Here is a 15,551-nt window from a genome sequence, read left to right as displayed (position 1 = left end):
GACTATTTTTGATTCTATATCAAATGCCTAGAATTGTTCCCCATTATTATAATTATATTATAATATTATGATTACTACTTGATGTAAACTATTTTGTCTATTTAGTTTCTTATATTCCACATGTTCCTTTCAGATCAATTGCCATTTCAGATCAAATGTCTCTCCCTCAAGTCAGAGTACATCTGTCCACTAGATGGCAATGGAGGCCCACAAACATTTTCAGATCACCAGGCATGAGAATTTAAGAGTTTCTGATGTGCTTTTAAAGCTAATTTTTAGGTGAGTGTAGTAGCACATGTCTTTAATCCCACCCCTCAGGAGGCAGAGACAGGTGGATCTCTGTGAGTTCAAGGTCAGCCTGGTCTATATAATGAGTTTCAGGCCTGTCTCAAAACCAAATAAAAGGAAATCTCTAAATGGAAGAGGGTAGGTGCATATGAGAGCCTCAAATGTTGATCTCTGTGTAAAAGGCCTTTCTAAATATTTTTAGAATTTGTTTAACTAAGAAATCTCAATTTAATTTTAAAAGCCCATTTTAAAGTTAAGATATGTTAATAAGTATATTTAATAACCTAACTAGGTTAACATTTTCTGGTTCTTTTCTTAATGAAACAAAATATTAACCACCATGATCTTGGCAAAGTTTGATAAGGTAGATTTTGATTCTTCTTTTTGTCTGTGTATGGGGTGTTTGCTTTGTTTTGGGCGATGTTTTGTTTTGATGTTGTTGTTCTAGGTAACAGTTCTGAGCTGGGGAACTGTTGTGAGATGTTTGTACACTGTGTGAAGATGTGTTGCTGTGACTGAGGTAATAAAAAGCTAACTGGCCAATAACTATGCAGGAGAGATAGGTGGACTTCCGGGCAAAAAGAAAGAAAGAGGAGGAATCTAGAGACACAGGAGACACCAAGAGATACAGAGAGGAAACAGGAGGTGCAAGATGAAGAGGGGGTAACACCACATGATAGAACATAGTTAATATAAATGGGTTCATTTAAGTTATAAGAGCTAGTTAGGAACAAGCTTAAGCTATAGGCAGATTTTCATAATTAATAAGTCTCTGTGTCATTATTTGGAAGCTGGCTGGCAGAACAGAAAAAGACCCATTACAGGGAAGGAATAGAGAGTTCCATACTTGAAATCTCATACTTTGCATGCCCAACTAAGACTTGGTAGAGAGAATTCTATTAATGGGCAGCAGCAGCAGCTAAAGACTGGACATTAGTGCTGGACTCTGGAGTCTTTGGGGGCAATTATTCTCTCTTCATGGGGGCCTCCTTTTGATAGTAGTGCATGATCGATCTTGGGAAAGCGTATTTGAATTTCAGCTTTTGTTTTGTTTTGTTTTTTGAGACAGTGTTTCTCTGTGTAGTTTTGGTGCCTGTCCTGGATCTCACTCTATAGACCAGGCTGGCCTCAAACTCACAGATTAAAAGCATGCACTACCACTGCCCAGACGAATTTCAGCTTTCTTATGTGTAGAATGATTTTTAATTGTTTACGTTGTATGTAAATATGTTAATGTATATAAAATAATGCCCAAGCATAGTAAATGCTCCCCCAATATGGTAACAAGGTATGCAAGATGCCTCAGTGAATAAAGTAGAACTCTCAAGCACTATTCCCTGACATCAACCTAGGACCTGCACAGGTACATGCATGCACACATAAACCAGCACCCACACAAATGCAAGCATGCACATATGCACACATGCATACCACACACACATGAAAATAAAAAAATAAAGAAATAACCCATACATAAGAATAAAGTAACCTTCTATAGGTTTGATCAACGCAGATCATATGCAAGTATCAAACTATCACATTGTACCCCCAAAAATATGTACAGTTATTGCATGTCAACTTTTAAGGAGGATTGGATCAACACATATTATAGGCAAGTATTAAACTATCACACTATACCCACTACAAATTATTTGCAATTATTATATGTCAGTTTTTTTAAAAAGCTTTTTTGCAAAATAAAAACAAATCACAAATAAAAAGCTTTTAATGAAGGCCTGGTATGATGGCTTACCCCGATAATCTGATAATCCCAGCACTCAGAAGGCAGAGGCAGGGGGATCATCATGGATTTGAGGCCAGCCTGGACAAAACAGTGCATTTCATTTCTCAAACCTTCCCATACCCAAACAAAAATGAGCATGAAGTTGTTTAGAAACAAATACTCAAAGGACTAGGATGTAGCTCAGTTGGTAGAGCTCTTGCCTTCATTGGCATGAAGCCTTGGGTCTGGTTTCCAGCATGACAATAAACAATAAGTGGCCCAGAAGCAGTCTGGGATGAGCATACTTATTGGTATAAGAGAATCAGCCTAGATTCTAGAGAGGTGGTATGGTGATTAATAGCACCACATCTTCTTCCACAGGATCTGGGTTCAATTCCCGAACACCTGCATGGCAGCTCACAGAGTCTAGAACTGCAGTTCCAGGGGATTCAGACACCTTCTTCTGATCTCTGTGGGCACTTCACAAAAGTGTAATATTCTAACTGAATGGGTATTTTTAACAGTTATTTCTTAATTCCTTTTTTGTTGCTGTTATTCAAATTTATGTGTCTAGACATTGTGTCTGCATGTCTGTCTGTGAACCACGTGAATGCCTAGTGTCCTTGGAGGGCAGAAGAGAATATGGAAGCTCCTTAATCTCAAGTTACAGACAGTTGTGAGCAGCCATGTGAGTGCTGGAACTGAACCTGCATCCTCCCGAAGAGCAGCTAGTGCTCTTAAGATCCAAACCATCTCTCCAACCAAGTTTTTTAGATAGGGTCTCACCATGTAGCCTGGGCAAGCCCTGAACTCAAGATCTTTCTTCCTCCACTTCTGAGATTATAGGATGTGCAGTTACCACATCTGGCTTATTACTTTTGAAATCCAGTTTATTTTATTATTTTGGTGGGAGATATGATAAAGATAGTTCAATACAGACTTAAATATGAGGATTCAGAGAGAGAGAGGCATTTGACAGACAAGGCACACCCAAGAGCATGGGTAAATCACAGAAAGTAAGATAAAACCCCAGGAAGGAGAGTGCTCCTCGAGGGAGAGTTGCTAAATCTGGGATTTTTTTTTTTTTTTTTGAAGAAAAATATTTAACTTGCCACTCTTTCCCATAAGTAAGGGATATTTTGTTGTGTTTTTTAAGATTTATTTTTTATGCATATGTGTGTTTTACCTGCATGTATGTCTGTCTGTGTACCACATGCAATCCAGAGGGTATCAGATCCCCTAGGGCTGGAGTTACAGATGGTTGTGAGCCACCATGTGGGTGCCCTGAATCTCTGGAAGAGCAGCAGAACTCTTAGCCACAGAGTCAACTCTCCAGCCCCAAATTTACCTTTTCCATGAGCAAAAATAAAAAATGTAACCAAAGTCTTTATAATACAAAAAAAATGTGCCCCACCCCCACCCCCACCCCCTTTTTTCCAAGACAGGGTTTCTTGTGTAGCCTTGGTTGTCCTGGAACTTGCTCTGTAGACCAGATTGTCCTTGAATTCAAAGAGATCCGCCTGCCTCTGCCTCCAAAGTGCTAGGATTAAAGGCGTTCGCCACCACTGCCGACCCCCAAACCTCCTTTTAAATGGCCATTTAATCTAGTCTCTTTCTGGAGCAATCGTATGTCAGTTTCGCCTGTCCCCAGCAGGTGGCACTGGAAAGCACACATGATGATTGTAAGACGTCTGCTGCATTCCAGGCCCTTTCAGGTCTTGGTACGGCTGGAAAATGAGACTGTTTTTACAGAGAAGACAGACAAGGATGTTTGGAGCCAAAGCCGACTGGTCTGAGGATGACCCTCGGTCTCTCAGCTGTCCTTGGGTCTGAAGGGATCTGTATCATGGCAGGTTTCTGACCAGAAGTGTGCTCTGGGAGAGTGCCAGCCAGCCCTAGGGTATCTTCTTAAAATTTTGTGGCCCAATACAAGTTTATCTTTAAAATATGCTTTACAAGTAATCCCAGCACTCAGAAAGCTGAGGCAGGAGTTGGAGGCCAGCCTGGACTACATAGTGAGTTCTAGGCCAGCAAGTACTACACAGTGAGACTGTCTCAAACAACAAGAAAGTCTCACAGATATCAACCTTAATGTCTACGTCACTGACATACCAAAAGAAGTTTGAAAGTGGTTATGAGACACATGGTTTTAAGAAATTGATAAAAACAGAACTTGTAAAAATCACAATTAAAACCCTATATTATAATCAGATAAGCCATTTGAAGTTACTAAATCTGAAGGGGAAAAAATAACACATCATCTGTGAAAATGCCATTTTCTGTAGTCAATTTGTGGCCTCCCAACATTCGCATATGGACAGCTAGCCCTATCCTACCCCACGCATTTCTGCCATGTGACTGGGTGATGGTTGGAGCCTTGGCGGGGGTAGTAAGGGTTCCATGGGGTCACAGAGTGAAGTAGTGACCCAGAGTACTCCTGGCTACTCAAAAGGCTAAGGCAAGTGGGACGCCAGCCTAGGCAATGTGGGGACACTGAAGGAGGGTGCCATGTCCTGGCCTAACTATGGCTCTGTGTTTGTGTCCCACCTTTTCTCATGAGCCATTCACTTCTGCTGTCTGGAGCTAGAGTTTTCCTGCTTGGCCCACAGTCAGGACAAATCTTTGTCACCCGCCAGTCCCACAGCCGCTCAGACCCAACCAAGTAAACACAGAACTTATATGCTTACAACTGTATGCCGTGGCAGCTTCTTGCTAACTGTTCTTAAGCTTAAATTAATCCATTCTATAAATCTATACCTTGCACGTGGCTCGTGCTTACCGGCATCTTCACATGTGTTGTCATGTGGTGCTGCAGTGTCTCTTTCTGTCTTCCTGTTCTCTTTTCTCCTCTCTGTTAGTCCCACCTATACATCCTGCCTAGCCATGGGCCAATCAGTGTTTTATTTATTGACCAATCAGAGTAACACATTGGCCATACAGAACATCCCACAGCAGCTGTCCCCTTGGATCCCAGAAACAACAGGATTGTTAGATAAACACCTCGCCAAGGACTTGGAAATTATCCCCAAGCAACAATAAGCCTCACATAACAGATCACCCCAATGAGGATAATCTATGTGAGGTAGAGCTGAGCCTCCCACCCCCCAGCAGAAGTATTCATCTTAAGGAACCAACTTGTTCCTCTCCACCGATGACAGCATTCACAGCTTCTTGGGGCCACCTTGAGAAATCGGAACTGAGATGATGGTCAGCCAGATCTCTCTGTGACTGAGGCAGCTTAATTATGCATTCTGTCCGGGTGCCTTTGGCCCAATCCTTCCTCTGTGTAAGCCCAAAGTTCATGGCGGGATCTTTCGTCTGCTCCTTCTCCTTGTGTGCCACATTGACTGATCTCTCTCTACTTTCCACTGTTACACAACTCCAATGGCATGTTGAGATGAATGGCTGGGCTTAACCTGCTGGGACTGCTTGAGCTGGGCTTTTGACAGGACCACAGAGAAATAAAAAAGGAGGGGGGGAGAAAAGGAGGGAGGGAGGGAGGGGGTGTATATAATGGCTATTCTTGGTTGTCAACTTGACTACATCTGGAATTAACTAAAAAGCCAAGTATCTGGGCACACCTGTGAGGGATTTCAGTTAATTGGATCACTTGAGGTAAGAAGACCCACCCTAAATCTGGGCCACACCTTCTCATGACAGTCTACATAAAGGACATGGAAGAAGGAAGCTTTGCCTCTGCCTGCTTGCCCTCACTCTTGACAGCAAGTTCATTCCTTCACTGGCATTACAGCCTCCTTCCTCCTGATCCCTGCAAACACTGAAGACCCGCTGAGCCATCCAGTCTCATGGACTGACCAACTACTGGATTCTTGGACTTGCCAACAGAGACAGCCATTGCTGGACTAGCTGGGTCACAGCCTGTAAGCCAATCTAGTGAGTCCTGCATAGATTCGTTCTATCAGTTCTGTTCCTCTGGAGAATCCCGAGCACTACAGGGGCACAAGGACTCTTACTCACTCGTTTGTTTTATCTTCACCCTATCTGAAGACACATCAAGGTTGCCACCTGTGTGTGAGTCAGGAGGAGAGACTGAGCAGGAATCTAGCTGTGCTGGTATCCTGATCTCAACCTTCCAACCTCCGGGACCACAGGGAAAAACGCTTCTATAGTTTAAGCCACCCGGCTTACAGTATTTTGTTGTGGTTGCCTGTTATGGCTTCAGACTAAAATGTGCCACAGGCCCATGTTTTGAACGTTCAGTCTCTGGCTTGCCAAGCTTCTTTTGAGGCCTTAGGAGGCAGTGCCTGATTGAGAGAAGTAGGTTTCTATGCTGGCCTTTGAAAGTTATATCTTTTCCTTGTTCTAACCCTCTATGCTCCCTTGTCCACTGTTGTGGAATATTAATTATGTAAAGATGTCTTACATTTGTTTATGCTGCATTTATTTAATGATGTAAAGATAGGTTGCTGTTTCACCTTGCCTGACTAAGGCACCTGATTGGTCTAATAAAAAATTCAACAGCCAATAGCTAGGCAGGAGAGGGATAGGCGGGGCTGGCAGGCAGAAAGAATAAGGAGGAGGAGAAATCTAGGATCGAGGAAGAAGAGAGGAGAGAACGAGGGAGAAATAGAGGGAGACACCAGGGGGGCCAGATGGCAGACGCCAGGCAGCCAGACATGGAGGAAACATGAAAGTAAGATAAACAGAATCAAAGAAAGGTAAAAAGCTCCAATTAAGAGATTTTTAAAAAATGTAGATAAAGAGAAACAGATTAAAACTAGAGCTAAGCTAAAGCTGAGCATTCATAACTAAGAACAAGTCTCCATGTCATGATTTGGGAGCTGGTTGGTGACCCAAAAGAAAGCCTGCTACAGTCCACTGCATATAAAGTTACTTTCCCTGACAGGAGCGACTGAAATCCCCGAAACCATGTGAAACCATGAGCCCTTCATCATCTTTTATCAGTTCGGGTCATTGGATTGCAACCGTAACTGATACACTTCCTAAGCAAAAAAAAAAAAGGAAGAGTGAGCTTGGTTCTGAAGTGTCAAAGTTCTGGCTCCCCTTTCTGCCCGATGATGTGCATATGCCTTGTGAGCATATACTCTTCCTGAACACGGGGACAGGAGGATGACAGGGCTTTTGACATCTAACCTGTCTGTATGCAAACACATTTATATGATTCTAGAAATGGGCTGCAAATGCTTCCCATCTTCTCAAAGAGTGTGCACAGTATTCTTTAATTCTTTGTAATTGAGGGTCAAAACTATGAATATTTGTTTTGGTCTTGACCTATGGTGCCTTCCTAAAAAGTACTCGGGTGGAGACTCAGGTGTATTTAATAAATTCTTTGTTTTATTCCCTTCAGAATTCTGGGCTCTAAACTCCCCAGTGGCACAGACTTGTGGGCTGTCTCTCCTATTCCGGGTGGAATACATGAGGTTGCTCAACTTCAGTTTATTGCATCAGACAACTGTGCATTTTTAATCCTTCCATTTGCCTGGTTCTCTTGTCTGTCCTGTCCTTACACTGACTCCTTGTAGTGACTGTTGCTCTGGGCATGCGCACCGCCACATCGACCCCATTTCCTTTCTCTGCCTTATGCCTCTTGATATCTAACATGGTGTGGGATGGAACTAGAGAACTGACACCATGCCAACAACAATAACCAAAGAATCTGGGTGAGAATTAGAGGGCATGTCCTTGTAAGTGCAGGACTTTTGTTTAGTGTGACTGCGTGGCCAAATTTCCCTTCTGAGTATGTGGCAGGGGCTAATTTAATCATGGTGAGTCACAGGAAGACAGGAAAATTATTTGGACATGAGAAGAGAGAGGAACCCCTCATGTGGAAGTCTAATTGAAGCCTCTCATCAGCTAAGAAGCACCAACTCCAGCACAGTTAACAACATGTACTGTGAAGGCTGGTGGCACAGAGCTGGTATTCCATTCACAAAAAGATGTTGAACATTGAAATAGCAATGATCCAGCTTAAGTCTGAATGCATAAGACCTTGAGCCAGGCATGACAGTAGTGCACTGTTCCCAGCAATCAGGAGGATAAGGCAGGCAGATCTCTGTGAGTTCAAGACCAGCCTGGTCTACAGAGAGAGGCCAGGGACACACAGGAAGACCCTGTCTCAACAAACAAACAAACAAACCTCATGAGAACAATGAGCCGTGTTCACACTTGGGTATATCTGACTTTTCTCTGAGCACATCTGTTTCTCTTCACCTTTTTGCTTAAGCCTGTATTAAAATACCTTTAATAAAACCTCTAACTCCACTTCATAATCTGGCTGGTCCTGAAATTGTTAAAGCTACAAATTGTTTTGGCCTGAGTCGAGGTCCCTGAAACTCTAGGTACTGCTCAGGCTACTGAGGGTGACAGAACTGTGCCTCCTTTACCTTATATGCTAAAACCAGACAGTGACACTTTTTCCTCTCAGCACAGACTGGGCTATAACATCTACAACAACAGCCCTGCACATCAAACAGTTAAGATTGCCGTAGGCGCTGGCAAATTTGGGTTTCATGCTACTTCAACACCAAATATTCCTCTTAAGGGTCAGCAGAAGGTTGGAAAGATGTCCTAGAAACGGGACGTGAAGCCTCTTACCAAGTACAAATGAACAGGGCATTTTAACTTAACTTTGATATTCAAAAGCAGTAGTTCTCAAAATAGGAGTGTTAGAGAGAGTGTGTAGACTTTTCATCACTTGGACAAAAAAAAGGGAGGGGAGTAGGAATAGGAACACTCAAGCAAAATTCATTTTGCCTCAGGTTTTCAGACGATGCTTCAGTTCATGACTGGCCACTGTTTTCAGGCCTGTGGTAAGGCAGGAACATCACAGAAGGGAATGTCAGAGGAACACTGTTCACCTCATAGCAGCCAAGAAGCAGGGAGAAATAACAATAGCAAATGACTGTTATGCCCAGATGGCGGAGACCCCCAAAAGACCACCACGGAGACCGAATCCCATATGTAAAAGCAAAGAGCCTTTATTCAAGCTCTGAGGCTAGGTCCCTCTGTCTGTCCCACGCAGCGGTGAGAGCAGAGAGCCCTGAGCCCAGGCAGGGTGGAATTTTTATCATAGCAGAGGTTGGGGTGAGGGGATTTCCAGGGTTCCGGACCCTGACTGGCTGACAATTGTCTAAGGGTATCTGTTAAAAAAAAAAAAAAAAAAAAAATAGTGTGTACTAGACTCAAGAACATCTGGCCACCTAATGGTTGGAATGTTAGGTATTTCCTCATCCCTGGGTGGATCCCTGGGTGGTATAAGTTTGAGGCTTTTCCTGGATCTGGGTGTTGCCCACCAGTAAGCCTGTCGCAGAAACTGTGTCTAGGCCCCTAAGCCTGTCATGGCTGCTGTGTGGTCAAGCTATTTTGGGGCCCCTTCACAATGACCAGAGCCAAGATGTACCCTGTAAGAGCAGACCCTGGAGGACCTATTTCCTCCAAATAGGCCCCGCCTTCCACAGTTGCACTGGTCTATTCAAATGCTGAATTCATGAATGGATCAAGCCACCTCTCAGGCCTGGTGCTCAAGATCAGGGACATGCTTTAGAGACATTTAGACTGATTTAGACAATCAGATGGACAACCAAGATTTAATCACACAGAGCTTGTCCGGCTCCATCTTTCTCTAGTTTCTGACTCACTAGATTTGGGGTTGTTTTGGAGAGTTTGTATTTCAGACACTGTAAGATGTATGCATCACTCTAAGGAATACTGAGTAAATGTGTGTGTGTGTGTGTGTATGTGTGTGTACATATATGTGTGGGGGTGGGCATGCATCTGTAAACAGGCATGTTGGTCACTGTTTTGGTTGATTTTATTCTTTCTTCCTCACCAGCCTCTTCTTCCTTCTTTTAGACAGATCCTCTCACCAACCCCGAATGTGACAAGCAGGCTAAGCTGGCTGGCTAGTGGTCCCCAGGGATCTGCCTGTCTCTGTTCCCCTGGGGCTGAGATTACAAACATGTACCATCATGGCTAGTGCTCTCTCTCTCTCTCCTTTTCTTGAAAATGTTTTTCCCCTCATATAATACATCCTGATTACGGTTCCCCCCCTTTACTCCTCCCAGTTCCTCCCCACTGTTAGTTATTTTGCGGCGCTCTTGCCCTGTGAGGAAATGTCACAAAACACGACAGAATCCGCTAACAAGAGTTTTATTAAGATGAAAGGGACAGACGAGTGCCCAGGCCTGTGGAAAAGACACGTGTGTGGAGAAGAAGAAGAGGAGAGCAGCCCGGAATATGGTGCCGGCTTATAAAGGCTGGGCATGCACAGGTTGACGTAACTTCACGCATGCGCGTAGATCACATGGTTGCATTGCACGCTCTTACACAACCATGCAAAGTCATGGATTCTGGTCACACAAGACGCCTTGACCCGGAAATGCCTATTTGACCTGGAACTGGCTAGGTGGAAGTGTCCAGGTCCGCCGGGCATGTGCAAACACGCCCAGCCATGGGGGCATGTTGTGAACCCATCACCCACACCCCTCCCATCTGGATCTATCCCCTTTCTCTCTATCATTAGAAAACAAAACAAGCTTCTAAGGGATGATAATAATAAAATAAAATAAGGTAAAACAAAAGGTAACACATTGGAATAGGACAAAACAAACAGAAGGAAAAAAGTCCAAGGAGAGTGTTAATCCCACTGGTTGAGAATGAGACTACTACCACAATTTAAAGCCACATTTGGTCCATGGTGGTGGCGCATGCCTTTAATCCCAGCACTCGGGAGGCAGAGGCAGGCGGATCTCTGTGAGTTCAAGGCCAGCCTGGGCTACAGAGTGAGTTCTAGGACAGGCACCAAAACTACACAGAGAAACCCTGTCTCGAAAAACAAAACAAAACAAAAAAAAAGCCACATTTGAAGCAAGCTTTAATTAAATACTGGCCAGGTAGATGGGGTCTGGCCAGGTCCATTTCTGGTTTCCCAGGGGAAAAAAAAAATGGCTTAAGTATTTCTCATCAGGTCCAATCAGGGGCAAGCACACATCCTGATGTATTTCCTGCCTGTGAACCTCCGGCCCACAAGCACATTGGTGCAGATGAGCCAAATAAACTTGTTTAGGGGAGTGAAAACCTGTGGCTTGTTATCTTCGTAAACAATAGCTTACAGCGTTTCAGGAACTATCTGTCCTTGGGCAAGGGGCTTGCAGATCAGAGGCATTTTTGTTTCCTGGATCTCTAAGGCATAGTAATTAAAACTGAAAATGTAACTTTGGCACTCACAAAAGGGCACAAGAAACAGATATGTGCCAGAGACCCACTTATTTGCACACTCAGAAATCCCATAAAAACTAAACTGAAAACCATAACATATATACAAAGTACCTGTGGGGTAAAAAGAAAGAAAAATATATATAAATAAAATAAAAGTAAAAATCAAAAATAAGGCCAGGCATGGTGGCATGCACCTTTAATTCCAGCTCTTGGGAGGCAGAGGCAGGTAAATCTCTGAGATTGAAGCCAGCCTGGTCTACATAATGAGTTCCAGGATAGCCAAAGCTTACAAAGAGACATAGTGAGATCCTGCCTTGAGAAAACAAACAAACAAACAAGATAAAATTAAAAATAAAAAAGGGAGGAAACCCCTGTCACAAACATAATGAGACAAGAAAACTCCAAAGATGCCCTCGAGTTCACTTTCTGTAGGCCATCTGCTGCTGGGCATGCAGCCTCCCTCCCCTTAAGGGTAGCTTGTTTCCCTTGGAGGAAACTAAATTTTCATTTGCAAGTCATTATCAATTGAAGATAGCTTCTGGCATGTGTCCATTTCTTTCAGCTCTAGGAACCCCATCTGGTACAGACCGGTGCAGGCCTGATTTTGCTGCTGCAGTCTCTGTGAATTCATATGTGCTTCAGTCCTGTTTATTAAGAGGGCCCTGTTTCCTTGGTGTCCTCCATCCTCTCTGGTTCTTAATCTCTTTCTCCATCCACTTTTGCTGAGTTCCCTGAGTTGTTGGGGGGAGGATTTAATGGAGATATCCAGTTTAGGGCTGAGTGTTCCAAGGTCTCTCACTCTCTGCATCGTGTCTGGCTGTGGGTCTCTGTATTTGTTCCCATCTGGTGCAGGAGGAAGCTTCTCTAATGATGACTGAACAAGGCCCTGATCTATGAGTGTAGCAGAATGTCATTTTATTGCTACATTCTTTTAGGAGAACAGTAGTTATTTGATTTTACCCTAGGTCCATGGGCTATCTAGTTTTAGGTTCTTGGTCATCAAAGCAGTATGGGTTCATCTCGTAAAGTGAGTCTTAAGTCAAATCATATATTGGTTGGTTATTCCCACAAGCCTTGTGAAACCATTGCCTTATCAAATCTTGCAGACAGGAAACTACTGTAGAGCCAAGGTTCTGTAGCGGGGTTGGTGTTGACGGCTCTCCTAAGGCAGGCAGTATACAGAGTGCTCTCTGTAGCAAAGACACTGGCACATGGGGTGAAGGCTCTGTGCAGGCACCAGCTCGACTTCTCTGTGTTCAGTGAGTTGTGCAATGTGTGGAGTGTGTCTCCAGCAATGGAACCTTGCCGTCAGTTTCTGGAGAGCCACCTCTATTCTTGGCAATAGCCTGGATGGTTTGGGAGTCCCCACAAGACCCTTTTGGCCAAAAACTCAATTAGATGTAACCCAATCCCAGTACTGGAAGCTTTGTTTGGTGACAAGAGATGGTCAGTTGGGACTCTGTCGCCCACATTATGTGGTGATTTTATTTAGATTGCTTGTATACATTTTAGGAAGTGTCTGCTGTGTTAGGTTTTTGTATTACCCTCCAAATGGCCCTTAATTTAGCTGCCTCTCCCTGTATTCCCTCCCTCATGCCCCTCTCCCATCCCCTTCCCCACTTGATCCTCCAGTTCCTGTTGTGAAATAATCTGTCTATACACTGTGTAGATGTGTCACTTGGATTGGTTTTATAAAAAGCTGAATGGCCAATGGCTAGGCAGGATTTCCAGGGCAGAGAGGATGCTGGGAAGAAGAAGAAGGGATACACTAAAGGGATGCAGAGCAAGCAGCATGGGCAATACAAAGTAAAGGTGACAGAGCCACATAAAAGAATGTAGATTAAAAGATATGGGTTAATTTAAGTTATAAAAGCTAACTAAAAACAAGCCTAAGCTATCAGCCAGGCTTTCATAATAAGTCATGATTTGGGAGCTGATTGGCAGGACAGAAAAAGACTTGCTACAAGTTCCAGCTCCGCATCAGTCCATAACTATTGCTGTGGGATGTTCTGTATGTCAGATATGTTAATAAATAAAACAGTGATTGGCCAGTAGCCAGACAGGAAGTATAGGCGGGACTAACAGAGAGGAGAATTAAAGGAACAGGAAGGGAAGGAGAGGACTGCAGCCGCCGCCAGGACAAGGAAGATGTAAGGTACCAGTAAGCCACAAGCCACGTGGCGAAGTATAGATTAATAGAAATGGGTTGAATATAAGAGTAAGAGCTAGCCGGGCGGTGGTGGCGCACGCCTTTAATCCCAGCACTCGGGAGGCAGAACCAGGCGGATCTCTGTGAGTTCGAGGCCAGCCTGGGCTACCAAGTGAGTCCCAGGAAAGGCGCAAAGCTACACAGAGAAACCCTGTCTCGAAAAAAACCAAAAAAAAAAAAAAAAAAAAGAGTAAGAGCTAGACAGTGATAGGCCTGAGCTAATGGCCAAGCAGTTTAAATAATATAAGCGTCTGTGTGTTCATTTTATACGTGGGCTGTCGGACTGCCGTGGCTTGGCGGGACCAGGAGAGAAAACTCTCCAGCTACAAACTATTATATTTCCCTTTCCTAGGGAGATCTATCTGAACCTCCACCAGTTCCTTATTCTACCTAACTTCTGTGGTTCTATGTATGGTAGCTTGGTTATCATTGACTTAACAACTAATATCCACATAAAAGCAAATATATACCATATTTGTCTTTCTGGGTCTGGAGTATCTCATTTGAGATGATTTTTTTTCCCTAGTTCTATCCATTTACCTACAAATATCTTTATCATTTCATCCATTGAGAAACATCTAGGTTGTTTCCAACTTCTGGCTACTATGAATAAGAGCAGCAATGAATATGGTTGAGTGTAGGCAGAGTTTTCTTTGGGCCACCAGCTTACAAAAAATGACAAGGAGACTTAAGATTAATTACGAAAGTTCAGCCTATAGCTTAGGCCTGTCCTACTAACTCTTATTACTTGAATTAACCCATTTATTAAGCTACATTTTACCTCGTGGCTTTTTACCTCTCTTCCATCTTGCATGTCTTGTTTTCTCTCCATGTCTTCTAGCATCTCTCCCCCATGCCTAGATTCATCTCTCTCTCTGCCCAGAAGCCCTGCCTAACCTCTTCCTGCCTAGTTATTAGCCATTCAGCTCTTTATTAAACCAATCAGAAGGCACCTTGGCAAAGACACATCTTCATAGTGTAAAAAAAGATTATTCCACAATAGTTGAGCAAGTATCTCTGTAGTAGGATGAAGCATCCTTTAGGTATGCGCCCAAGAGTAGTATAGTTGGATCTTGAGGCAGATTGAGTCCCATCTTCCTAAGGAGCCACCACACTGATTTCCAGAATGGCTGTATAAGTTTGCAGTTCCAGTAGCAACGGATGAGTGTTCACATGAGTTGTCACTTGTTTTATTGATCTTACCCATTCTGATGGGTGTAAAGTGAAATCTCAAAATAGTTTTGCAATTCCTTGATGACTACGGATATTGAACATTTCTTTAAGTGTTTTGCAGCCATTTGAGTTTTCTCCTGAGAATTCTGTTTAGATCTGTAACCCATTTTTTCCTAATTGGGGTGTTTGTTGTTGGTAGGGTTTTTTTTTTTTTTTCTGGATATTTAGCTTTTTTGAATTCTTTATATATTTTGTATTTTAGTCCTGTATTGAATATGCAGTTGGTAAAAAGCTTTCCCATTCTGCAGGCTGCCACTCTGTCCAAATGACAGTTTCCTTTGCCATGCAAAAGCTTTTTAGTTTCTTGAAGTCCTGTTTATTAATTGTTGATCTTAGTGCCTATGTTAATAGGGTTCTCTTCAGAAAGCCTTTTCCTGTGCCATTGAGTTCAACACCATTCCCTACTTTCTCTTTTATCAGGTTCAGTGTATCTGGTTTTGTGTTGAGCTCTTTGATCCATTTGCAGTTAAATTTTGTACAGGGTGATTGTTGGGGTCGATTTGGGTTTCCTGGTGGCTGTATCCAGCAGGGCTGCATAAAGAGGATGATTGAACCACGGGCCTGAGTACCAGGTGTTTGGAAGGATCTACACTTGGCTGTACCTAGCAAGCAGGAGGTCCTTTGCTCCTCCCCTTGGCATTGTCATAAAAAGCCCTTTGGAATAAAGTTCTGGGCTGATGGATTAGGATCCAGGCCCTGCTGAGACTACCCTGTGTTTTTGTCTTTCCTCTCATCGTCTAGGTAACTTTTTTTTTTAATTATTTATTTTTATTTCACATGCATTGGTGTTTTGTCATGGGTGTTGGGTCTCAAAAACTGGAGTTACAGACAGTTGTGAGCTGCCATGCGGGTGCTGGGAATTGAACCAGGGGCCTCCGGAAGAGTAGCCAGTGCTCTTAA

Source organism: Peromyscus leucopus, chromosome 6 (genome assembly GCF_004664715.2).
Source record: "Peromyscus leucopus breed LL Stock chromosome 6, UCI_PerLeu_2.1, whole genome shotgun sequence".
Lineage (NCBI taxonomy): Eukaryota > Metazoa > Chordata > Mammalia > Rodentia > Cricetidae > Peromyscus > Peromyscus leucopus.
Note: the sequence above shows the minus strand (reverse complement) of the source record.